The 26,241-nt window shown below is 43.6% G+C and overlaps 2 pseudogenes across 2 annotated transcripts in view; both read left to right on the top strand.

Moving 5' to 3' along the window:
• Nucleotides 1–9,823: 9,823 nt before the first annotated feature.
• Nucleotides 9,824–26,241, top strand: part of LOC311126008 (adhesion G-protein coupled receptor G7-like) — a 29,084-nt pseudogene continuing 12,666 nt past the window's right edge. Inside the window, exons 1-7 of the transcript in view lie at nucleotides 9,824–9,860; nucleotides 22,665–22,761; nucleotides 24,309–24,520; nucleotides 24,812–24,916; nucleotides 25,023–25,132; nucleotides 25,723–25,866; nucleotides 25,985–26,194. The product of the transcript in view is annotated as an adhesion G-protein coupled receptor G7-like (transcript). The remainder of the gene's footprint in view (nucleotides 9,861–22,664; nucleotides 22,762–24,308; nucleotides 24,521–24,811; nucleotides 24,917–25,022; nucleotides 25,133–25,722; nucleotides 25,867–25,984; nucleotides 26,195–26,241) is intronic.
• On the top strand, nucleotides 10,389–18,040 carry LOC311126006 (adhesion G-protein coupled receptor G7-like; annotated as a pseudogene). The gene is made up of 13 exons: nucleotides 10,389–10,414; nucleotides 12,941–13,107; nucleotides 13,399–13,503; nucleotides 13,610–13,719; nucleotides 14,310–14,453; nucleotides 14,572–14,657; nucleotides 14,757–14,890; nucleotides 15,115–15,228; nucleotides 15,487–16,124; nucleotides 16,373–16,454; nucleotides 16,946–17,104; nucleotides 17,401–17,560; nucleotides 17,801–18,040. The product of its transcript is annotated as an adhesion G-protein coupled receptor G7-like (transcript).

Genomic DNA, 26,241 nt, shown 5'->3' on the forward strand with positions numbered 1-26,241 from the left:
ACGACCCATTTTCAATGCCCTGGCTGAGGGAAGGAGGTTCTCACCCAAGATTTGACGGTACATGGCCCCATCCATCGTCCCTTTGATGCGGTGAAGTTGTCCTGTCCCCTTAGCAGAAAAACACCCCCAAAGCATAATGTTTCCACCTCCATGTTTGACGGTGGGGATGGTGTTCTTGGGGTCATAGGCAGCATTCCTCCTCCTCCAAACATGGCGAGTTGAGTTGATGCCAAAGACCTCGATTTTGGTCTCATCTGACCACAACACTTTCACCCAGTTCTCCTCTGAATCATTCAGATGTTCATTGGCAAACTTCAGACGGGCCTGTATATGTGCTTTCTTGAGCAGGGGGACCTTGCGGGCACTGCAGGATTTCAGTTCTTCACAGCGTAGTGTGTTACCAATTGTTTTCTTGGTGACTATGGTCCCAGCTGCCTTGAGATCATTGACAAGATCCTCCCGTGTTATTCTGGGCTGATTCCTCACCGTTCTCATGATCATTGCAACTCCACGAGGTGAGACCTTGCATGGAGCCCCAGGCCGAGGGAGATTGACAGTTATTTTGTGTTTCTTCCATTTGCGAATAATCCCACCAACTGTTGTCACCTTCTCACCAAGCTGCTTGGCGATGGTCTTGTAGCCCATTCCAGCCTTGTGTAGGTCTACAATCTTGTCCCTGACATCCTTGGAGAGCTCTTTTGTCTTGGCCATGGTGGAGATTTTTGAATCTGATTGATTGCTTCTGTGGACAGGTGTTTTTTATACAGTTAAGAAACTGAGATTAGGAGCACTCCCTTTAAGAGTGTGCTCCTAATCTCAGCTCGTTACCTGTATAAAAGACACCTGGGAGCCAGAAATCTTTCTGATTGAGAGGGGTTCAAATACTTATTTCCCTCATTAAAATGCAAATCAATTTATAACATTTTTGACATGCGTTTTTCTGGATTATTTTGTTGTTATTCTGTCTCTCACTGTTCAAATAAACCTACCATTAAAATTATAGACTGATAATTTCTTTGTCAGTGGGCAAACGTACAAAATCAGCAGGGGATCAAATACTTTTTTCCCTCACTGTAAGATCACTTAATTTACCAGTATGCAGTGCATAATGTGGTACCCAAGCTCTACAGTAGTTTATCATTCCCAAAAAGCTCATAATTTGTTTCTTGTTTAACGGTTTTGGCGCTTCAAGTATAGCAGTTTTCCAGGACGAGTTTAACGTTCGCCCCTCCTGAGTTATGGTATGTCCTAAGTAAATTACCTCGTTCTGCCAGAGTTGAAGTTTCTTTTTGCTTACTTTGTGTCCCTGTTCTGCCAGAAAGGTCAACAATTGTATTGTATCCCTCTTACATCCCTCCTGAGTGGGATTAGCCAATAGAATATAATCTACCTAAATTAACATTTTCCTTTCTAAGGTTCAAACTTACCCAAATTCCTGGTTATAGCCTGGGAAAAGATTGTAGGACTTTTCGAGTAGCCTTGTGGCATCTTAGCGTAAGTCCATTTCCTTCCCTGGAATGTAAAGCCAAACCACCTCTGACTATCTGGATGAACTGGGATACTAAAGAAAGCATTAGCTAAATCAATCACCGTGAAATAGGAGTTCTCTGGTGTCAATTGGTTCAGCAAAATATGTGGATCTGGTACACATGGAGCTCTGGGAATTATATTTTTATTAACCCCCTGCAAGTCCATGACTATCCTCCAGTCGGCACTGGGTGCCGCTTTTTTAACAGGAAATACTGGAGAGTTGCATTGTGCCTCATCTCCAGGAATTATCACCCCTCCCTTAAGTAAATGCTCAAACGTAGGTGTTATCCCTTTTATTGCTTCTGGATTCATAGGATATTGCTTTTGGTATGGTCTGTGATCGGATCGAGGAACCACTTGCACTGGAGCTACTCCCTTAATTATCCCCACATCGGCAGGTCCTTGTGACCATAATTTGAACGGGATTGCTGCTAACTCATCTTCCTGTTCCTGAGTTAAGAAAATATCTTCCTGTCATTTGTCAAAACTTGTCTCTAGGTGGACCCCGGGTTGTGTTTTTGCTCTCCAATTCAACTTTCTTCTGTATCTCCCAGTGGGGTGGCTATACTGATCCCCATTTGGTGCACTCTGCCAGTCAGTGATGTTCTTACCCTGCGTTACCCATTTTCCTAGTGATAACCATTCCTCTGAAGGTTCTTTCACTAGGGAAACATGGGGGCTCCACCTTTCTCTGTACAGTCTCTGGCTCTGTGGTCCCAACCCCACCTCTACAGCTGCACGTGTGTTATCATAGTGAACCCATTTTAACCCAATTGTTCTTTCTGTGGTTTTGTACAATTCTTCCTCATAAACTGGGTCAGGGCCTGGGTGCTCATTATACCACAATGTACAGTGTAAGTCATCTACCGTCATCTTGGTTGGTCCAGTCACTAAATCATTCGCGAGGTCTACCAGTGATTTAGGCATGTCAGTAAGTCCCCCTCTCAGCAAATCCTGGCTATACCAATACCATGGCTCTCCCTCCCCGCTCACTACCATGTTATCCCTTACTACATATGCCTTCATACCCCTCTCAGTCTGTGTTACAGCTATGTTCAACTGAGTCATAGCATCTCTTCCTAGTAGATTAACTGGATATAGGCTTGATATCAGTACAGGTATGCATGCTCCTCCTCCTGAATTTTCATGTTTTAAAGTCACAGGAGCTGATAATCACTCTATAAATTGATGGCCTGAGGCAGAGCGTACTAGGAATTTTTCAGGACTCAGGACCTTAATGTGCTTCTTCTTGGGCCACTCCTTTGTTGCCTTGGCCAGTGTGGGTGTGTTTCAGGGGAAGGGGGTGTATCTGATCTCCATCACCTAGGACTTGACAATGGTTAATCAAATCTCCCCATTTTTGCATGTTTTTCCTCAATTGTACATGCCTTCTCAAACACCTGCAACTGTATTTGCATTTGTAAATCAAGTCCTTTCTTGAGTTGGGCTCTGGGATGGAACAACTGTTGAACATCTGAGTTCATGGTTGTTTGTGGGGGAAAGGGGTTGAGTGTGTATGAGTGATTGTGTGTTTGTGTATCCCACGACTGTTGCTAGGGAGTAAAGATGTTAGGGACAATATAGATGAATCACAATAATTGTTTAAAATAATAATTGCTTGCCAAAAATGTAATTTTTGTAATGCCGGCAATCCTGGTTAGAGGTAACAATCATTTGCATGAACTGCCTACATTATTACAAATATTAGTTGTTAATTATGGAAATTAAGATAAGCAGGATTTATATATATATATATATTTTAATAGCTATACATAATGCAAATCGAGGTGAGGGCGAAGGAAATGCTTTTGGCGGTAGATCTGTTTCTGTTCTGTGGGTGGCACTGTGTGCTCTTTTCGAATGATGGGACCCAGTCTCTCGGGGCCCTGGGATCCGGGGGGGCGGGGGTGGTCTGCCGGTCACTGGGATGACAACCCAACTTGGGATGGGGAGTAGTTTTAGCGGGTGGAATAGTGGGGAACAATTGGAGGTTTACTTAGCAGCAATGCAAATATCATGGTACAGCTACAGTGGGGAAAAAAGTATTTAGTCAGCCACCAATTGTGCAAGTTCTCCCACTTAAAAAGATGAGAGAGGCCTGTAATTTTCATCATAGGTACACGTCAACTATGACAGACAAAATAAGAAAAGAAAATCCAGAAAATCACATTGTAGGATTTTTTATGAATTTATTTGCAAATTATGGTGGAAAATAAGTATTTGGTCAATAACAAAAGTTTCTCAATACTTTGTTATATACCCATTGTTGGCAATGACACAGGTCAAACGTTTTCTGTAAGTCTTCACAAGGTTTTCACACACTGTTGCTGGTATTTTGGCCCATTCCTCCATGCAGATCTCCTCTAGAGCAGTGATGTTTTGGGGCTGTCGCTGGGCAACACAGACTTTCAACTCCCTCCAAAGATTTTCTATGGGGTTGAGATCTGGAGACTGGCTAGGCCACTCCAGGACCTTGAAATGCTTCTTACGAAGCCACTCCTTCGTTGCCCGGGCGGTGTGTTTGGGATCATTGTCATGCTGAAAGACCCAGCCACGTTTCATCTTCAATGCCCTTGCTGATGGAAGGAGGTTTTCACTCCAAATCTCACGATACATGGCCCCATTCATTCTTTCCTTTACATGGATCAGTCGTCCTGGTCCCTTTGCAGGAAAACAGCCCCAAAGCATGATGTTTCCACCCTCATGCTTCACAGTAGGTATGGTGTTCTTTGGATGCAACTCAGCATCCTTTGTCCTCCAAACACGACGAGTTGAGTTTTTACCAAAAAGTTCTATTTTGGTTTCATCTGACCATATGACATTCTCCCAATCCTCTTCTGGATCATCCAAATGCACTCTAGCAAACTTCAGACAGGCCTGGACATGTACTGGCTTAAGCAGGGGGATACTTCTGGCACTGCAGGATTTGAGTCCCTGGCGGCGTAGTGTGTTACTGATGGTAGGCTTTGTTACTTTGGTCCCAGCTCTCTGCAGGTCATTCACTAGGTCCCCCCGTGTGGTTCTGGGATTTTTGCTCACCGTTCTTTTGATCATTTTGACCCCACGGGGTGAGATCTTGCGTGGAGCCCCAGATCGAGGGAGATTATCAGTGGTCTTGTATGTCTTCCATTTCCTAATAATTGCTCCCACAGTTGATTTCTTCAAACCAAGCTGCTTACCTATTGCAGATTCAGTCTTCCCAGCCTGGTGCAGGTCTACAATTTAGTTTCTGGTGTCCTTTGACAGCTCTTTGGTCTTGGCCATAGTGGAGTTTGGAGTGTGACTGTTTGAGGTTGTGGACAGGTGTCTTTTATACTGATAACAAGTTCAAACAGGTGCCATTAATACAGGTAACGAGTGGAGGACAGAGGAGCCTCTTAAAGAAGAAGTTACAGGTCTGTGAGAGCCAGAAATCTTGCTTGTTTGTGGGTGACCAAATACTTATTTTCCACCATAATTTGCAAATAAATTCATTAAAAATCCTACAATGTGATTTTCTGGATTTTTTCCCCTCATTTTTTCTGTCATAGTTGACGTGTACCAATGATGAAAATTACAGGCCTCTCTCATCTTTTTAAGTGGGAGAACTTGCACAATTGGTGGCTGACTAAATACTTTTTTTCCCCACTGTATCTGGACACTCAATCACTATGGTACTTTTTAATGGTGAGTACTTACCTGGCTAAAAGAGAAGGAATATAATATCTATTGTTTACAGGACACTTATTCAACAATTTTAGATGAAGTTGTGTGGAAAAAAGACTGGGGGTGTGAAATATATTTCTCCCATGTGAAAATAAATTCAAAAAGGGTGATGATATTAATTAACAGCAATTTTGATCTGAATGAATGCAAATTGTCCAAACAGATCCTCAAGGTAGATGGATGATTTTAAATATGTTATTGGACCATAAACAGATATGGATCATTAACCTATACGGTCCAAATAATTATGATCCACGCTTCTTTGAAAATATATATAATAATTTATCAACTCTACAAGCAATACAAGACTCTATTATTATGGTGGGAGATTATAGTACGGTTTTGAATACCTCTATGGACCGTAAAGGAAGTCACACTACAAACTATTACCTTCACGAATGTCATGGATATATTAGAACTAGTGGATATATGGATCCTTAAATATCCTGACCTAGTGAAATATACATGGCGGAGGCTCAATCAAGCTAGTCGTCTTGATTACTTTCTTATGTCATTCTCTCTGGCACCAAAAGTTTAAAAAGTGTTCATAGGGGACAGAAATGTTTATTTTACCATTATTTAACTAGGCAAGTCAGTTAAGAACAAATTCTCATTTACAATGACCGCCTAAACCAGCCAAACCCGGACGACGCTAGGCCAATTGTGCGCCGTCTTTGGGACTCCCAATCACGGCCAGTTGTGATACAGCTTGGAATCGAACCAGGGGGTCTATAGTGACGCCTCAAGCTTTGAGATGCAGTGTCTTAGACGACTGCACCACTCTGGAGCCCAATGCAGTCAGACCATCACATAATTGGCATATAATTTATATTGCTCTTACAGAATTCCCACGTGGGCGAAGACATTGGATGATCACTTGTTTTTAACTAGGACAGAATCATTTTTAACTGACTTTTTCCAACATAACATACACTACCAGTCAAATGTTTGGACACACCTACTCATTCAAGGGTTTTTCTGTATTTGTAAAAAATGTTGCACTGTAGAATAATAGTGAAGACATCAAAACTATGGACTACATGGAATCATGTAGTAACCAAAAAAGTTTTACACAAATCGAAATATATGCCTTGCACACTCTTGGCATTCTCTCAACCAGCTTCATGAGGTAGTCACCTGGAATGCATTTCAATTTACAGGTGTGCCTTCTTAAAAGTTAATTTGTGGAATATATTTCCTTCTTAATGCATTTGAGCCAATCAGTTGTGCTGTGACAAGGTAGGTACAGAAGATGGCCCTATTTGGAAAAAGACCAAGTCCATATTATGGCATGAACAGCTCAAATAAGCAAAGAGAAACAACAGTCTATCATTACTTTAAGAGATGAAGGTCAGTCAATACGGAACATTTCAAGAACTTTGAAAGTTTCTTCAAGTGCAGTCGCAAAAACTATCAAGCGCTATAATGAAACTGGCTCTCATTAAACCGCCACAGGAAAGGAAGACCCAGAGTTACCTCTGCTACAGAAAATAAGTTCATTAGAGTTACCAGCCTCAGAAATTGCAGCCCAAATAAATGCTTCACAGAGTTCTAGTAACAGACACAGAAGTTCCTCCTCTGTAATTTGGCCTTCACATGAGTCTTTCTGTACAGCTGTTAATTTCATATTATTAATAGAAAGGAAATCCATACAATTAGCTTCGGTTAGGGGAGATGGAAGAGACTGAAACGAAAACATATGCTTAAAGTACTTTACTTCCGCTTTCAAAATATAGTTTGGTGAATCATGTGTGACCCCGTCATTTGTAACAAGTTTTAGTAAATTATTTCTGGTAGCATTTCTATGTTGAATATTAATATTATTTTCCCCATATTTTGTTTAAATTACTTTTAGCAAGCTGGACAAACTGAAGAGACTATAAATGTTGGCCATTATAATTTCAACACAGTTTAGATTTGGTTTTAGTCATTTCAATGTCGTTTGAGATTGTTTATTTTTCTACAGAAGATACAAATAAATACATCCGTGTCGGACTGAATGGGCTCGCGGTCCGGATCCAGCCGTGGTGTATCCAATCGATACTAGCCTAAACTAGACCTAGGAAAAATAAGATTACAGTAGATGTATTTCAATAAATTTTTCCTAAAAGATGACTGTGTATTATATTATGGAGAGTTGATATTGATGGTAATGTAGTTGTGACCTAAAGGGGTGATGTTGATGTCACCAGGAATTATGATGTTCACACTGTACTGTATATCTGCGTTGTGCTCCTCAAACAGTCTGATGTAGAGTATATACTAATTGATATTTAAATATGATTTGTTTTTCCTCTACCTCAACAGGCACTATTATTGTCACTATATATGACAGTTAGGATATCTCCTTAGTAGGGTTGCAATATTATGGAACGTTCAATAAATTACGTGGTTATACTGAAATCCTGGTTGGAGGATCCCCGGAACGGCAAGGAATAAGCAGGAAACCTGGAAACCTCAAACCAGGATTTCTGTGAAAACAGGGAATTTATTGAAAGTTTTGCAACCCTACTCATTAGGTAACCAGCAGTGTAGCACATTCACACCATTAGTAAGTCTCAATGCATTGAAGTATGCATGACACTGTGTATTTATTCCTTCTGTCACTATTTCTATTTTTGATGTTTAACTCTGCATTATTGGAAAAGGACCCATAAGTAAGCATTTCACTGTTAGTCTACACCTGTTGTTCACGAAGCATGTGACAATTACAATGTGATTAGATGTTGACGTAGCCTCCTCTGTCTCTACCTTCAACTGCCATGTGGTGGCGCCAATACTCTTCCTCTAAAGGGGGATTTCTTATGGCAGTGGAACGGTCCATCCAAACTGTTCACCAGTCTTCCTCATCAATGTACAGATAAGTAGAGATGTTTATAAAAACACTTTTAGCATATTCAATTTCGCTTATAGACTGTATGTCTAATTTCAAGAATTCAAGGTTCATTTGTTTCATAAGGTTCATTTAGGGGTACATTCTTAGAGAACTGCTAAACATTTTGCCCACAATTATAGGGAAAAAAGTGACAGTTCAATAAAAAGTGTTTCTTTATTATTAAAAACAATGAGTTTAGCCTTTGAGCCTTCATTAGGGCCATGCACCTTGGTTGGACTGCAAATAGCGACAGACTGTATACTTTTATTTTGCATGTTGGTTAGAGTCAAAGTAAGTGAAAACATCTCAGTGAGCTGTTTAGTGCGAACCATCCCTCATGTTTGGCATCAGCGGAGGGTTCTCAGGATGTACACTGACTGGTCTGACAGCGTGGTGGCTGCTCCCTACCAGTGGGAGTACCCCTACCTGCTCAGTATCATCCCCTCCCTCTTCAGCTTCATGGCCCTGCCCAAAAACAACATCAGCTACCTGGTGATCTCCATGACCAGTGCTGGGTTCTTCTGCATAGCGCCGCTCATCTACGGGGGTGTGGAGATGTTCCCGGTTGTGAATCAAATGTTTTTAGATTTGTGGGTGAAGTAGTGAAGGACTGTACACTTCAGGAGGAAGGAGATATTACTGGGACGTACCCATGACTAGGTCAGGGCATGATGTGGCCTTAATGAGAGGAGCCTTCCAGAACTGTAAAGGAACAGGGAAAGGGTTAAGAGAAGGGAAGAGCAGTGGTCAGATTGAGCCCATATGGTTGTGTGCTGGTGTCAATGCACATGTTCATGTTGACAGTACTTAACATTTCAATTGTTTCTAAATGAGATGTACATTGTTATATAACAAACTGGGTGTGCTGCGGCAGCTTTGCATCTGTTGACTATTATTTCATTAATTACATGAATTAATCACAACAATGTAAAGTTCATCTTTCCTATTACCATGGTTCCTTTAGGACAACTGCCTTTCATTTGAACTGTTTACTCTTAGTATACGATGAGCTTTGTGTTACATGCACCTCAGCATAGCACCCATGCTCTATAACAGGGTTTCCCATTTTGGTTTTTGTTCTAGCACTACATTGCTGATTCAAATAACCAAACCTTGACGATGAGTTGGTTATTTGAATTAACTGTGTAGTGCTAGTGCAAAAACCAAAACATGCACCCAGGGAGGCCCCAGGACCGAGTTTGGGAAACCTTGTTCTAGAGAAGTCTACCCTCTAGTGCCCTCAAATTCTAATCCAGACCTCCAAGCCAGTTCCATTGCTTGAAAAAAAAATTCTTACCCTCTAATCAGGAAATCTAATTACACCTGCTCTAGTGGAAAAAAGTTGTTCTGTTTACCAAAATATGTACTGTACCTTCCCAGCTGCAACCAAGAATGTATTGCATAGAGAAGGGCAGTGCTATTGGTTGACTGGTCCTCACAGTATCCATCCATGTGTATCCAATTTATTCATCCAGTCATACCTGATCTATTTTCAAAGAATATGCGTCATTGTCTTTACTAATCCTGTTGACAACGTCGGTTGTGTTGGAGCCAATGTACAGTACTTTCCCCTTAATTTCAATAGTAAATCATTAACTGGTACCTGTATGTCACTGCAGACTCTGTAACAGGTGAAGAGCAGAGCACCATAAGACCAAAAGACGTCCTAATAATGTGCAGTCTGCTTACACTGCATGCCTGGAAACAGCAGAGATGAAGGAGCTATGGATTATGGCTGTCTTTGCTACAGGTAAGACTTGCTCTATATTTCATTTATTCAAGGTGATTTAAGATGTTCAGATGTACAGTACCGGTCAAAAGATTTAGAACACCTACTCATGCAAGGGTTTGTCTTTATTTTTACTATTTTCTACATTGTAGAAAAACTATGACATAATCCATATGGAAATATGTAGTAACCAAAAAAGTGTTTCTATTTGAGATTCCTCAAATAGCCACCCTTTGCCTTGATGACAGCTTTGCACACTCTTGGCATTCTCTCAACCAGCTTCACCTGGAATGCTTTTCCAACAGTCTTGAAGGAGTTCCCACATAACCTGAGCATTTGTTGGCTGCTTTTCCTTCACTCTGCGGTCCGACTCATCCCAAACCATATCAATTTGGTTGAGGTAGGGGGATTGTGGAGGCCAGGTCATTTGATGCAGCACTCCATCACTCTCCTTCTTGGGAAAATAGCCATTACACAGCCTTGAGGTGTGTTGGGTCATTGTCCTGTTGAAAAGCAAATGATAGTCCCTCTAAGCACAAACCAGATGGGATGGCGTGTCGCTGTAGAATGCTATGGTAACCATGCTGGTTAAGAGTGCCTTGAATTCGAAATAAATCATAGACAGTGTCACCAGCAAAGCACCCCCACACCATAACACCGCCTCTTCCATGCTTTATGGTGGGAAATACACATGCGGAGATCATCCGTTCACCCACACATGCGTCTCACAAAGACACAGTGGTTTGAACCAAAAACTCAAATTTGGACTCCAGACCAAAGGTCAAATTTCCATCGGTCTAATGTCCATTGCTCGTGTTTCTTGGCCCAAGCAAGTCTCTTCTTCTTATTGGTGTCCTTTAGTAGTGGTTTCTTTGCAGCAATTCGACCATGAAGGCCTGACTCACACAGTCTCCTCTGAACAGTTGATGTTGAGATGTGTTTGTTACTTGAACTCTGTATAGCGTTTATTTGGGCTGCAATTTCTGAGGCTAGTAACTCTTATGAACATATCCTCTGCAGCAGAGGTAAATCTGGGTCTTCCATTCCTGTGGTGGTCCTCCTGAGAGCCAGTTTCATCATAGCGCTTGATGGTTTTTGTCACTGCACTTGAAGAAACTTTCAAAGTTCTTGAAATGTTCCGTATTGACTGACCTACATGTCTTAAAGTATGATGGACTGTTGTTTCTCTGCTTATTTCAGCTGTTCTTGCCATAATATGGACTTGGTCTTTTACCAAATAGGGCTATCTTCTGTATACCCCCACTACCTTGTCACAACACAACTGATTGAATCAAACGCATTAAGAAAAGAAGGAATGAAATTTCACAAATTAACTTTTAAGAAGGCACACCTGTTAATTGAAATGCATTCCAGGTAACTACCTCATGAAGCTGGTTGAGAGAATGCCAAGAGTGTGCAAAAGTGTCATCAAGGCAAATGGTGGCAATTTGAAGAATCTCAAATATAAAATATATTTTGACTTGTTTAACACTTTCTTGGTTACTACAAGATTCCATGTGTGTATTTCATAGTTTTGATGTCTTCACTGTTATTCTACAATGTAGAAAATAGTAAAAATAAAGAAAAAACCCTACTGACCCTCCAATTACTGACACTCCAGCTACCGAAACTACAACTACCAACTTTCCAACTACCGACTTTCCAACTACCGGCTTTCCAACAACTGACACTCCAACAACTGACACTCCAACAACTGGCACTCCAGCAGCTGACTCTCCAACTGTAGACACTCCAGCAACCGATACTCCAGCAAACAACTATCCAACTACCAACTTTCCAGCAACTGACTTTCCAACTACCAACTTTTCAACTACAGACTATCCAACTACCGACTTTCCAACCACCGACTTTCCAACTTCCGACTCTCCAACTACCAACTTTCCAACTTCCGACATTCCGACTACCGACTATCCAACTACTGACTTTCCAACTACCGACTTTCCAACTATCGACTTTCCAGCCACCGACTTTTCAACAACTGACACTCCAACAACCGACACTCCAACAACTGACACCCCAACAACTGACACTCCAACTAAAGACACTCCAGCAACCGACATTCCAGCAACCGACACTCCAACAACTAACACTCCAAGAACTAACACTCCAACTATAGACACTCCAACAACCGAATTTCCAACTATCGACTTTCCAAATACCGACTTTCCAACTTCCAACCCTCCAACTACCGACTTTCCAACTACCGACTTTCCAACTACCGACACTCCAACAACTAACACTCCAAGAACTAACACTCCAACTATAGACACTCCAACAACCCGAATTTCCAACTATCGACTTTCTAAATACCGACTTTCCAACTTCCAACCCTCCAACTACCGACTTTCCAACTACCGACTTTCCACCTTCCGACATTCCAACAACTGACTTTCCAACTACCTACTGTCCAACTAAAGACTGTCCAATTACCGAATTTAAAACTACAGACTTTCCAACTCACGACATTCCAACTCACGACATTCCAACGTCCGACTTTCCAACTTCCGACTGTCCATCTGCCGACTGTGCAACTACTGACTTTCCAACTACCGACTTTCCAACTTCCGACATTCCAACTACCGAATTTCCAACAATCGACTGTCCATCTACCGACTGTCCAACTACCGACTTTCCAACTACCGATTTTCCAACTTTCAACTTTCCAACTTCTGACATTACAACTGCCGAATTTCCAACTACCGGCATTCCAACATCCGACATTCCAACTACCGACTTTCCAACTTCCAACTTTCCAACAATCGACTGTCCGTCTACCGACTGTCCAACTACTGACTTTCCAACTACGAAATTCCAACATCTGACATTACAACTGCCGAATTTCCAACTACCAACTTTCCAACTTCAGACTTTCCAACGACCGACTTTCCAACTACCGACTTTCCAACTACCGACACTCCAACTTCCGACTTTCCAACTACCAACATTCCAACTACCAACACTCCAACTACCGGCATTCCAACTACCGATACTCCAACAACCGGCACACCAACAACCGACACGCCAACAACCGACAGTCCAACTACCGACACTCCAACTACTGAACATCCTCCACTTACAAGCACAACCGGTACCACTCTCCCCACAACCTCCACCATCACCTCTACCACCCCCTCTACCATCACCTCTACCACCACAATCACTCCTCTGGTCTGTATCAATGGTGGTGAGCTGCAGAATGGAGTCTGTATCTGTCCTGATGAGTGGACTGGAGAGACCTGTTTAGAGGGTACGTCCACACAATTACAGTATACATAACCCTCGATCTCACATTCAGACACCACTCCACAATTCCACACTACTATACCTAACCCTGGATCTCACATTCAGACTAAACAACTACACTACTATACCTAACCATGGATCTCACATTCACAGCACACACCACTTCACTACTCCTAACCCTGGATCTCACATGCACAGTCCACAACACTATTCCCTGGATCTCACATTCAGAATATATATTTCATGTCTGCAGTCATACATTTGGTCAATGTTGAAATGCATTTTACTTCGATAGGGAATTTCTGCAATTCATCCATCAATTATGAATTCTCCTTCCCAAGAACAACGGTTGGCTGGTCTGCTTATTCAGAACAATTGTGTGGTGAGGAGACAACCAGTGGTATGTTGCTTTTATTCACCTAAAATGACAAAAATGTTACAGTTCTAATTAATGTTGTATAAGGTAACATAACATCTTGAGTATCTATTTGTCTTTGTTCCTCCAGCCGGTTTACCAGAAGCCTCAGCAAGATGTTTGAATGACACTGGCTCTCCGACATTTGGTCGTCCTCACAAGCTGCAGTGTGAATTAACCCTCAGTGGCATTAAAGAAGACGTATGTCAATAGGCATATTTTTTATGAACCTGATTTATGACCAGTCTCGATTTATGACCAGTCTTTGGGTCATTTACCTCAACCAACTCAACTACCTCGTATCAAAATACATTGACTCGGTACCGGTTCTCCTTGTATATAGCTTCATTATTTTAATTTTATTGTTACTATTTCCTTGAGTGCTAATTTTCATAATTTTAACTCTGCATTGTTGGGAAAGGGCTCGTCAGTATGCATTTCACAGTAAAGTCTACACCTGTTGTATTCTGCTTAACAGTTAATGAGGATTTTATTTTTATTGTGTGTAACCTTACATTTAGTCGTTTAGCAGACGCTCTTATCCAGAGCAACTTACAGTATTAAGTGCATACATTTTCCTACTCTTTCTTACTGATCCCCCGTGGGAATCAAACCTACAACCCTGGTGTTGCAAGCGCCTTGCTCTAACAACTGAGCCACAAAATTAGTATTGGCAATTTTAATATCCCAATGTACTCACAGTTCAGCATGTTGCTGCCACTTATACAACGTTCTGTTTAAAAACAATACAATACTAAAATAAATTAAAATAATCATCTCTCCCTATTCAGATCTCCAGCAGTAAAGTTGATTTAGCACAGCTAGCCTTCAGTACTCAGATCCTGACCTCCCAACCAGAGCTGCTATCAGCTGACAGCATCACCACAGCAGCTCAGATAGCTAACAAGCTTCTTCGGTCTGCAAATATCACAGAGGTATAACATGTTTTGGAATCAAGTCGTGACTATGACATGTTCTGGAGAGAAACGTGAGGTTGTTATTACAGTGATTTGAACACTTGAGGGTCATTCCCTGGTTTTGATCATGTTGCAGGACATCGCAGTGGCAGCTGTAACTACCATCAGTCAGCTGCTGAATGCCAGGAATGAGAGTGCAAAGGAGAGAGACGCTGTCCAGAGGTGTGTGTATGTGTTTCTACATATGTTTGAGTTTATGTGTGTCTGTGCGTGTCTGCATGGGTGCATGTAAACTAATGTGTTTCTGTGTTTCTCTCCCAGCCTCACAGAGACCCTGGAGGAGTTTTCCCTGGACCAGCAGAATAATGAGTCCTTCATGGTTAAGCCCAACCTGGTAGTCCAGTCTGTCCAAGTACCAAGTGACACAGTAGGGATCCAGTTTACAGCTCTGACTGGTGGGTGGGACTGCTAGTGAACCTACACAGTGTCGTTTAAAGTGATAGTTTATATCTGTGTTGACAGACTAGTTCAACTAGTTGTATCTTATTTTTTATATGTTTCTCGTCTGTTGGTCAATAATGTTTGGTATGGATTTGATTTGTGTACTACAGACAAGTGCAGAAGTAACAATATATTGTGATGCTTTAAATTGCTAAATCAAATTAATCTCCTTCTCCAGGAAGATCTGGTAATTTTGTGGCCAACAGAATTAATCTCAACACCAATACCTCTGAACTGATAGCTGACAACGGCGGTTCTACCGATGTCCAGATTGCTATCAAATTCTCACCAGGTGAGCCAATGTTGGTATACCAACATAGTGTATGAACTCAAGCTTCAATTTTCTCTTACCGATAACACAGAGAGCACTTAACTGCTGTTTGTGGTCTCCGAAATCAGGTCAGCAATGGCAAATATTTAGATCACCAATCTCTCTCTCTCTCTCTCTCTCTCTCTCTCTCTCTCTCTCTCTCTCTCTCTCTCTCTCTCTCTCTCTCTCTCTCTCTCTCTCTCTCTCTCTCTCTCTCTCTTTCTCCTTCACTCCACTCAGTTTTACATAATAAAAACAAAAACAACTCCATTGGTTGTGTGCTCTACCAAAACGACTGGTTCTTCAGGTCCAGGACTTACACAGCTTCTTCAGGAACCAGCAGAAGGGTCATCTCTGCTAACCTGGGACAAGTGTCTGGGTTACATGTTGAGATGCTCTTCAAGCCTACAGTAAGATTTCTCTTGGAATCAGTAAACGCAGAGTGGTCCAAATTCTCTGGGAAACGTAATGTGAAGTTATCCATTATCTAAGTCAGGGGCAAGCAGCACAGTTCCTGGAGTGCCGCAGGTATTTCAGGATTTTGTTCCAACTAGGCAATACCAACCCAACGGTCCTCTTAGTGAGCATCTGCGTGTGTCTCCTGATCTTCACCCTCCTCTTCATGTTGGGAGTGGACAACCCTCATAAACAGCTAAAGAAACCTGAAATACAGGAGGCCAACATTCTCCCCCCGTCTGACACACACACAGAGCGGGACAGAGGCCCCTGTACTGCAGTCGCAGTCCTGCTGCAGTACTTCCTGTTGGAGACGTTGACCTGGAACACGCTGTACGCCACACATGTCTTCCTGATGATCAGAAACAGCCTGGCCACCAACCCGTCACACTTCACAGCCTGTACCGTGGCCATCGGATGGGGTAGGACAGCTTGGAGAAAAATAAAGTATTTAGTTGTTTCAGAAGCTTTGGCTGGCATTAGCCCTGGGTTCCTTGAACCAAAACGAATGCCGGGTTATATTTTCAGGCTCTAATAAGCCTGAAATAGAACTTAAAAGCAACTTGTATAGTGATGTTATGTCTTTAGAGGATGTATGTGTAGTATATAATCTGTATATGTCTGCATGCTAATCTACCAGGACATAACAACAACATTCTCTGTCCTTTAGGACTGCCTGCGGTTGTGGTGGCCCTCACCTTAGGAATTTGTTACAGGGTGGATAATCCACTGGGTTACAGGCAGGAAGAATTGTGAGTCAATACCGTATTTTACAATACTATACTTTACTATACTGTACTGTACTTGAAAGAGAGCGATCCGGCTCTACGTATTTACTGGTTTGTGAACCACTGCATGGGCAGAGTGTGGGGTGCATGGGGACAGTCTGATTGGCTGAAGCCACGAGCTGGAGGTGATCGATATCTCTCACGTGAATTGTACTGTATTGTACTATACTGTACTGTACTACCAATGTCAATGTGGGGCAATTGCTGTATAAAATGTTATAACTCATACTGTAAAAGGTTTTCCCTGTCAATTTTCATATTGTATGCTTTTAACGATGTCAACGAGCAATTTAAGAAGTTGTAAAAACGAAACGAATGATCCATTGTGTTGAACGGTTTCTTGTTTACTTATGCAATCCACCATGTTTACTTTATACCACGTTATTCAAATCACTGGTGTCCTGTTTTGTCTGTCAAATAGTCCCACTCTCTAACTCATTCATTTGTCACCTCAGTTGCTGGCTTGCTGCCCTCGATCCAAACGGGAACTTTGACTTCAAGCTGCCAATGTTTTGCGGGTTCCTGATCCCTGTGGCGTTCATTCTTATCTTCAACATGGTGGTGTTGGTATATTTTGCAGTTACAACATCCAAGACCAACCCACATATAACCAGGTAACATTAATGGGGGCATTTTGGGGGCACAAAGTGGAAAGTTGTAGTCATAAAGATCAGTCTTGATTTAAATGCCTACTAACGAGCTTGTTAATTTGTATTGTCTTTCAATTAAAACTTTTTATAAATAAAATGCATGCTTTTTTTATTATTAATTCAGTCATTAGTAACTTATTCATACTATTTAATGAGCACCATTCTCTAACCCACTCAGTCATTGGAAGCATACTGTTATTTTACCACAGCATTACAGCAGTCTATGACCGCAGTCTAAGCATGTTGGTTATATTTCCCAGTACAAGACACACATCGATGAAGAAGAAGTTCCTCAGTAGCTTTTCTCTGGCTGTAGTGCTCAGTCTCTCCTGGATCCTGGGCTATCTGTTGCTCATTACACAGAACGAGACCATGTACACCATACTCAACATCTCCTTCTGTGTACTCACCACCACTCAGGTAGTAAATGTATGCACTCACTACTGTAAGTCGCTCTGGATGAGAGAGTCTGCTAAATGACTCAAATGTTAAATATAAAGACTAGTGTACTATTGTACCACAGAATCCAGACATGATTGAAAACTAGACAGCTACTAAACATTAATAAATTCCGCTGCTCTTTATGGAAACGCTACCTTTTGTTTGTCCTTTTGTGTTCCTGAAAATACTTGATAATGTCTTTGTGTTTTCGTTCCACAGGGCTTGCAGGTTTTCATTCTGTTCACAGCAAGAACAGCAATTGTCAAGAAACTGATGTCAAGTGCTTTGAAATATGTCTCTAGCGCTAGAATCCCTCTTCACACCAAGAAGTTCAGTCTTTGGCGAGGCGAGCAAAGTGAAAAAGTAGAATCATACACACAGCAGGACACTGATCTGTCATTTCCACCTTGTTCCTCACAGACATCTAACTGATGGGCTGCAAGTTCAACCTCTGTTGGAAAATATCTCATATACCTCCACTATTGCCAATAACATACAGTATAATACACACCATTTTGAATCAATGTATTTTTACTGTGAATTCCCTCAAAGTTGTGTTGTCCAAGGATTTTTTGGCTATGCACATACTGTATATACATACTGTATGTGTTTTTTGAAATAACTGTTTTGAATAAAACTGTGATTATTCTCTTTGAATCGAATGTTTGTTTCAGTATTTTTTTGTGAGAAATTACACTACTTTACACAATATCTCAGAAAATATCTTTAGACAGTGTAGCCTAGGGATGTCCAACTACATAATTTTCCCTGCGGGCCATGTTCGTTCTTTACAGAGGCCGCACTTTTAATGTATTAACCTTTTACTTCAGTGGGCTAAATCAGAGTCACACAGAGTGATTCTTGGTTGTCTTGTTAACAAATCTACTTTCAAACAAAAGTATACACCACACACACATGGTTATGGGCTTAAAAAGAAGAAGAAACATGTACAATGCCAGATATAGAGTTGAAATCTATGCCATTTTGAGTTTCCATCCTAATATTACACTTTATATACATCACAGAAGACTGAAATATAACAAAACTGTTTGACATAGCAACACCAGATTTTCATCCTTATGAAACGAATGTCACGTTCGTTCATAGACGGGTCAGACCAAGGTGCAGCGTGATATGCATACATGTTTATTTGAACCGAATAAACACAACGACAAAACAACAAACTAAACGAAACGTGAAGTCCAAGGTAGACACAAACAACATACCTCACACGGAACAAGATCCCACAACCCACTAGTGCCAATAGGCTGCCTAAGTATGGTCCCCAATCAGAGACAACGAGCGACAGCTGCCTCTGATTGGGAACCACACCGGCCAACATAGATCTAGACATACTAGATCCTACAACATAGAACAAACACAACAAGGAATATACACACCCTGACTCAACATATATGCGTCCCCTGAGTCAGGGCGTGACAGTACCCCCCCCCAAAGATGCGGACTCCGACCGCACAACATGAACATAACAGGGTAGGGGCCGGGTGGGCATTCCGCTTCGGAGGCGGATCCGGCTCAGGGCGTGACGACCTATCACTCTTCACCTCCCTGTTGCGCCCCTGGTCTGGTCTGGATCTCGGCGCGCTGCTTCCCCTCTCCTTCCTCCCACGATACGCCAGGCCCAGTCTGGACCCTGGTGTGGGAGACCCCGAACCTGGAGAGGGGCTGACGTCATGGTCTGGACTGGAGCCGCTGACCGGAGCTGGACTGGGCACCGGTGAAGCGGACTGCTCTGGCTCCGGAGTGGAGCAGCTGACCGGAGCTAGATCAGGCACTGGCGGAGCGGACTGCTCTGGCTCCGGAGTGGAGCAGCTGACCGGAGCTAGATCAGGCACTGGCGGAGCGGACTGCTCTGGCTCCGGAGTGGAACAGCTGACCGGAACTGGATCAGGCACCGGTGGAGCGGACTGCTCTGGCTCCGGAGTGGAGGACTAGACAAACGCACCACTGGTCTGGTGCGAGGAGCAGGCACGGGCCGGACCGGACTGGCGATGCGCAACACTGGTTTGGTGCGAGGAGTAGGAACAGGCCGGGCCGGGCTGGCGACGCGCACCACTGGCTTGGTGCGAGGAGCAGGAACAGGCCGGGTCGGGCTGGCGACGCGCACCACTGGCTTGGTGCGAGGAGCAGGAACAGGCCGGGCCGGGCTGGCGACGCGCATCACTGGCTTGGTGCGAGGAGCAGGAACAGGCCGGGCCGGGCTGGCGACGCGCACCACTGGCTTGGTGCGAGGAGCAGGAACAGGCCGGGTCGGGCTGGCATCGCGCATCACTGGCTTGGTGCGAGGAGCAGGAACAGGCTGGGTCGGGCTGGCGATGCGCACCACTGGTCTGGTGCGAGGAGCAGGCACGGGCCGGACCGGACTGAAGATGCGCAACACTGGTTTGGTGCGAGGAGTAGGAACAGGCCGGGCCGGGCTGGTGACGCGCACCACTGGCTTGGTGCGAGGAGCAGGAACAGGCCGGGTCGGGCTGGCGACGCGCACCACTGGCTTGGTGCGAGGAGCAGGAACAGGCCGGGCCGGGCTGGCGACGCGCATCTCTGGCTTGGTGCGAGGAGCAGGAACAGGCCGGGCCGAGTTGGCGACACACACCACTGGCTTGGTGCGAGGAGCAGGAAGAGACTGGGCTGGGCTGGTGACGCGCACCACTGGTTTGGTGCGAGGAGCAGGAACAGGCCGGGCCGGGCTGGCGATGCGCACCACTGGCTTGCTGCAAGGAGCAGGAACAGGCCGGGCCGAGCTGGCGATGCGCACCACTGACTTGGTGCGAGGAGCAGGAACAGGCCGGGCTGGCGACGCGCACCACTGGCTTGGTGCGAGGTGCAGGAACAGGCCGGGCCGGACTGGCGACGCGCACCACTGGCTTGGTGCGAGGAGCAGGAACAGGCCGGGCCGGGCTGGCGACGCGCACCACTGGCTTGGTGCGAGGAGCAGGAACAGGGCGGGTCGGGCTGGCGACGCTTACCACTGGCTTGGTGCGAGGAGCAGGAACAGGCCGGGCCGGGCTGGCGCCGCGCACCACTGGCTTGGTGCGAGTAGCAGGAACAGGCCGGGCCGGGCTGGCGACGTGCATCACTGGCTTGGTACGAGGAGTAGGAACAGCCCGGGCCGAGTTGGCGACACACACCACTGGCTTGGTGCGAGGAGCAGGAACAGGCCGGGCTTCCTGAGAGCCAGTTTCATCATAGCGCTTGATGGTTTTTGTCACTGCACTTGAAGAAACTTTCAAAGTTCTTGAAATGTTCCGTATTGACTGACCTACATGTCTTAAAGTATGATGGACTGTTGTTTCTCTGCTTATTTCAGCTGTTCTTGCCATAATATGGACTTGGTCTTTTACCAAATAGGGCTATCTTCTGTATACCCCCACTACCTTGTCACAACACAACTGATTGAATCAAACGCATTAAGAAAAGAAGGAATGAAATTCCACAAATTAACTTTTAAGAAGGCACACCTGTTAATTGAAATGCATTCCAGGTAACTACCTCATGAAGCTGGTTGAGAGAATGCCAAGAGTGTGCAAAAGTGTCATCAAGGCAAATGGTGGCAATTTGAAGAATCTCAAATATAAAATATATTTTGACTTGTTTAACACTTTCTTGGTTACTACAAGATTCCATGTGTGTATTTCATAGTTTTGATGTCTTCACTGTTATTCTACAATGTAGAAAATAGTAAAAATAAAGAAAAACCCTTGAATGAGTAGGTGTTTTAAATCTTTTGACCGGTAGTGTATGATGCTGTGGAGTTTCTTCTATGATTGAGAATTGCATAAGAAGATTGCCGTCACTCTCCAGATGTTCAAAAATATACATTCGTGGTCAAAAATGTTTTGAGAATGACACAAGTATTGGTCTCCACAAAGTTTGCTGCTTCAGTGTTCTTAGATCTTTATGTCAGTAGTTACTATGGTACACTGAAGTATAATGACAAGCATTCCATAAGTGTCAAAGGCTTTCATTGACAATGACGTTCCATTTTTTGCAAAGAGTCAATATTTGCAGTGTTGACTCTTCTTTTTCAAGACCTCTGCAATCCGCCCTGGCATGCTGTCAATTAACTTCTGGGCCACATCCTGACTGATGGCAGCCCATTCTTGCATAATCAATGCTTGGAGTTTGTCAGAAGTTGTGGGTTTTTGTTTGTCCACCCGCCTCTTGAGGATCGACCACAAATTCTCAATGGGTTTAAGGTCTGGGGAGTTTCCTGGCAATGGACCAAAAATGTCGATGTTTTGTTCCCCGAGCCACTTAGTTATCACTTTTGCCTTATGGCAAGGTGCTCCGTCATGCTGGAAAAGGCATTGTTCGTCACCAAACTGTTCTTGGATGGTTGGGAGAAGTTGCTCTCGGAGGATGTGTTGGTAACATTCTTTATTCATAGCTGTGTTCTTAGGCAAAATTGTGAGTTATCCCACTCCCTTGGCTGAGAAGCAACCCCACACATGAATGGTTTCAGGATGCTTTACTGTTGGCATGACACAGGACTGATGGTAGCGCTCACCTTGTCTTCTCCGGACAAGCTTTTTTCCGGATGCCCCAAACAATCGGAAAGGGGATTCATCAGAGAAAATTACTTTACTCCAGTCCTCAGCAGTCCAATCCCTGTACCTTTTGCAGAATATCAGTCTGTCCCTTTCGTTTTTCCTGGAGAGAAGTGGCTTCCTCGCTGCCCTTCTTGACACCAGGCCATCCTCCAAAAGTCTTTGCCTCAATATTTGCAGTGTTGACTCTTCTTTTTCAAGACCTCTGCAATCCGCCCTGGCATGCTGTCAATTAACTTCTGGGCCACATCCTGACTGATGGCAGCCCATTCTTGCATAATCAATGCTTGGAGTTTGTCAGAAGTTGTGGGTTTTTGTTTGTCCACCCGCCTCTTGAGGATCGACCACAAGTTCTCAATGGGATGACTTCTTTCTTTCATAAAGTACAATAGAAAACTGGTGAAGACCCGATGAAACTGGAACAACATGGATCATCTCGTATGCGTATAGCAAATGACACTATGTACCCTTGTTTATGTGGTTTACTGAGGTGTATATATATATTTTTGGGGCAGTCTCTTTGCCACAGCGGAATCTCACCACATCCTCTGTCATTCCAACCACCATTGACATAACTACTCCAACTACTGATGACCGTATAACCCCAATTCCTTACACTCCAACCACAGACACTCAAACTGACAGTCCAACTACCGACACTCCAACTACTGACACTCCAACTACTGACCCTCCAATTACTGACACTCCAGCTACCGAAACTACAACTACCAACTTTCCAACTACCGACTTTCCAACTACCGGCTTTCCAACAACTGACACTCCAACAACTGACACTACAACAACTGACACTCCAACAACTGACACTCCAACAACTGGCACTCCAGCAGCTGACTCTCCAACTGTAGACACTCCAGCAACCGACACTCCAGCAAACAACTATCCAACTACCAACTTTCCAGCAACTGACTTTCCAACTACCAACTTTCCAACAACAGACTATCCAACTACCGACTTTCCAACCACCGACTTTCCAACTTCCGACTCTCCAACTACCAACTTTCCAACTTCCGACACTCCGACTACCGACTATCCAACTACTGACTTTCCAACTACCGACTTTCCAACTATCGACTTTCCAGCCACCGACTTTTCAACAACTGACACCCCAACAACTGACACTCCAACTAAAGACACTCCAGCAACCGACATTCCAGCAACCGACACTCCAACAACTAACACTCCAAGAACTAACACTCCAACTATAGACACTCCAACAACCGAATTTCCAACTATCGACTTTCCAAACACCGACTTTCCAACTTCCAACCCTCCAACTACCGACTTTTCAACTACCAACTTTCCAACTACCGACACTCCAACAACTAACACTCCAAGAACTAACACTCCAACTATAGACACTCCAACAACCGAATTTCCAACTATCGACTTTCCAAATACCGACTTTCCAACTTCCAACCCTCCAACTACCGACTTTCCAACTACGACTTTCCACCTTTCGACATTCCAACAACTGACTTTCCAACTACCTACTGTCCAACTAAAGACTGTCCAATTACCGAATTTAAAACTACAGACTTTCCAACTCACGACATTCCAACGTCCGACATTCCAACGTCCAACTTTCCAACTTCCGACTGTCCATCTGCCGACTGTCCATCTGCCGACTGCGCAACTACTGACTTTCCAACTACCGACTTTCCAACTTCCGACATTCCAACTACCGAATTTCCAACAATCGACTGTCCATCTACCAACTGTCCAACTACCGACTTTCCAACTACCGATTTTCCAACTTCCAACTTTCCAACTTCTGACATTACAACTGCCGAATTTCCAACTACCGGCATTCCAACATCCGACATTCCAACTACCGACTTTCCAACTTCCAACTTTCCAACAATCGACTGTCCGTCTACCGACTGTCCAACTACTGACTTTCCAACTACCGAAATTCCAACATCCGACATTACAACTGCCGAATTTCCAACTACCAACTTTCCAACTTCAGACTTTCCAACTACCGACTTTCCAACTACCGACTTTCCAACTACCGACACTCCAACTTCCGACTTTCCAACTACCAACATTCCAACTACCAACATTCCAACTACCGGCATTCCAACTACCGATACTCCAACAACCGGCACACCAACAACCGACACGCCAACAACCGACAGTCCAACTACCGACACTCCAACTACTGAACATCCTCCACTTACAAGCACAACCGGTACCACTCTCCCCACAACCTCCACCATCACCTCTACCACCCCCTCTACCATCACCTCTACCACCACAACCACTCCTCTGGTCTGTATCAATGGTGGTGAGCTGCAGAATGGAGTCTGTATCTGTCCTGATGAGTGGACTGGAGAGACCTGTTCAGAGGGTACGTCCACACAATTACAGTATACATAACCCTCGATCTCACATTCAGACACCACTCCACAATTCCACACTACTATACCTAACCCTGGATCTCACATTCAGACTAAACAACTACACTACTATACCTAACCATGGATCTCACATTCACAGCACACACCACTTCACTACTCCTAACCCTGGATCTCACATGCACAGTCCACAACACTATTCCCTGGATCTCACATTCAGAATATATATTTCATGTCTGCAGTCATACATTTGGTCCATGTTGAAATGCATTTTACTTCGATAGGGAATTTCTGCAATTCATCCATCAATTATGAATTCTCCTTCCCAAGAACAACGGTAGGCTGGTCTACTTATTCAGAACAATTGTGTGGTGAAGATACAACCAGTGGTATGTTGCTTTTATTCACCTAAAATGACAAAAATGTTACAGTTCTAATTAATGTTGTATAAGGTAACATAACATCTTGAATATCTATTTGTCTTTGTTCCTCCAGCCGGTTTACCAGAAGCCTCAGCAAGATGTTTGAATGACACTGGCTCTCCGACATTTGGTCGTCCTCACAATCTGCAGTGTGAATTAACCCTCAGTGGCATTAAAGAAGACGTATGTCAATAGGCATATTTTTTATGAACCTGATTTATGACCAGTCTCGATTTATGACCAGTCTTTGGGTCATTTACCTCAACCAACTCAACTACCTCGTATCAAAATACATTGACTCGGTACCGGTTCTCCTTGTATATAGCTTCATTATTTTAATTTTATTGTTACTATTTCCTTGAGTGCTAATTTTCATAATTTTAACTCTGCATTGTTGGGAAAGGGCTCGTCAGTATGCATTTCACAGTAAAGTCTACACCTGTTGTATTCTGCTTAACAGTTAATGAGGATTTTATTTTTATTGTGTGTAACCTTACATTTAGTCGTTTAGCAGACGCTCTTATCCAGAGCAACTTACAGTATTAAGTGCATACATTTTCCTACTCTTTCTTACTGATCCCCCGTGGGAATCAAACCTACAACCCTGGTGTTGCAAGCGCCTTGCTCTAACAACTGAGCCACAAAATTAGTATTGGCAATTTTAATATCCCAATGTACTCACAGTTCAGCATGTTGCTGCCACTTATACAACGTTCTGTTTAAAAACAATACAATACTAAAATAAATTAAAATAATCATCTCTCCCTATTCAGATCTCCAGCAGTAAAGTTGATTTAGCACAGCTAGCCTTCAGTACTCAGATCCTGACCTCCCAACCAGAGCTGCTATCAGCTGACAACATCACCACAGCAGCTCAGATAGCTAACAAGCTTCTTCGGTCTGCAAATATCACAGAGGTATAACATGTTTTGGAATCAAGTCGTGACTATGACATGTTCTGGAGAGAAACGTGAGGTTGTTATTACAGTGATTTGAACACTTGAGGGTCATTCCCTGGTTTTGATCATGTTGCAGGACATCGCAGTGGCAGCTGTAACTACCATCAGTCAGCTGCTGAATGCCAGGAATGAGAGTGCAAAGGAGAGAGACGCTGTCCAGAGGCCCTGGAGGAGTTTTCCCTGGACCAGCAGAATAATGAGTCCTTCATGGTTAAGCCCAACCTGGCAGTCCAGTCTGTCCAAGTACCAAGTGACACAGTAGGGATCCAGTTTAGTGCTCTGACTGGTGGGTGGGACTGCTAGTGAACCTACACAGTGTCGTTTAAAGTGATA

This window comes from Coregonus lavaretus (assembly GCF_964263955.1).
Source record: "Coregonus lavaretus genome assembly, contig: HAP1_SCAFFOLD_877, whole genome shotgun sequence".
In the NCBI taxonomy this organism is placed as follows: Eukaryota; Metazoa; Chordata; class Actinopteri; order Salmoniformes; family Salmonidae; genus Coregonus; species Coregonus lavaretus.